A 1822-nucleotide genomic window follows, 5' to 3' on the forward strand; every position below is an offset into this window, starting at 1 on the left:
TTGGTCCTCTAGCAAATCCTGTGGGCATCAAAAGAAGAAAAGTTATAATATTAAACATAATAATATTAAGGCACAAGCATGTACACATATCAAAATGTGTTTAATATAATTGTATTGTAATTAAAATACTATGACAATTCAAAAAATAATAACCTTCGTTACTAACAAACCTCTAGGCAAAAGATGAAGCAGCACTTGAACTTGAAGGTTGAATCACATCTATGAATAAATAATTAGAATAAATTAATAAATAATGAAAACTAAATGAAGTTGCAAATAACTAATTTATAAACATTTACTTAGCTCATCAAATTCTGCCAAAAACACCTCCAACTCGGCATTGCTTAGGCTGTTCTTTATCCAGTCGTGTGTGCAAATCAAGGCTTCAGCGGTAAGTGGAGACAATGAACTCCTAAAGCAATCCAATACACGTCCACCGGTGCTAAATGCGGATTCAGAAGCAACAGTGGAAATAGGAATGGCAAATACATCACGAGCTATCTCTGCGAGGATAGGGTATTTGGACGCATTAACCTTCCACCAACCTAAAATATCAAAATCTTTTATTGTTTTTTCACACTCATCCAATGAATACCGATCAAACTCCGATTTACATGCCAAATCATCCTCTTCCTCAAGGTCTCATTAAATTATATCATATGATTAATTATTTAAATTCTTATCATATTTACTTATAATTTTTTTTCTTTGAATTGAACTTAATATCTAATGGTAAATGGTAATGTTTAAACTCCTAAATCCTAAATTCCTAAAGTATCTAATAATGCTTTAATTAAATTGTAGACTTGTAGTTATAAGTAATATATTGTTTAATTCAATTGAATCAATTGTGATTATCATTGTACATGATCAAGTGATTATATGATATATAATCACTTGATCAAGTGATTATATGATATAATGATCAAGTGACCTTAATACTCAAATGATTGTGATTTAATGATCAAGTGATTATATGATATAATCATATAAATTATAGTGATAATATATTAATACTCAAATTGTGATTTAATTATTTTTTTAAAAAAATTGTGATTTAATGATCAAGTGATTATGTTATATGTATAAATATTTTTATAATTATAATTATAAAAATATATTATATAAAAAGGCGGTTAGCGGTTACGGTTAGTAGACCCAATAACCGCTAACCGCTAACCGCTAGGCGGTTAGGCGGTTAGCGGTTAATGCGGTTAGACGGTTAGGCGGTTAGGCGGTTGGCGGTTATAGCGGTTAACGGTTAGCGGGCGGTTAAAAACCGCCCGCCTTTGCACCCCTATCAGTGGGAGTGTCATCACTCCATATTTGAAAGTGATTGAGCGATTTCATCTCTTGTCGAGTTTCGAATCTGACTCCAGCTTGTGTTGGGGTTTTGTGACTTTCACCATAAAGTTGGTGGGACCCATCATCATTAAAGGAGGATCCTTTTGGCTCAAGTTTTGTATTCCTAGTTGCTCTTGGAATTTGTTTTCCCTTTAGAGCATGACTTGGACTTGAAGTCCTTCTACAATTTGGAATTGGAGGAGCCTTGCTTAGCCAACTTTTATGTCCTATATAAAGGGGTGTCCACAGCACATAAACACACAGAGAAAAACAAAGTAATATTTGCTTTGTGTTTTGGTGAGCCAATAATAGAGAGAAAAGTGAGAGCAAGAAAGAAAGTGTTTTCTTTTCCCCTTTTGTTATTATTCTCCTTTGGGCAAAGTGAGAATTGGGTGTATTTGGGGCTTTGGGTTTGAGTGGTTTTCTCACCCTGTTACTCTCTTGTACTCATCTTTTGATAGTGAATTTTCTCTGGGTC

The sequence above is a fragment of the Corylus avellana genome, chromosome ca8 (assembly GCF_901000735.1).
Source record: "Corylus avellana chromosome ca8, CavTom2PMs-1.0".
NCBI lineage: Eukaryota > Viridiplantae > Streptophyta > Magnoliopsida > Fagales > Betulaceae > Corylus > Corylus avellana.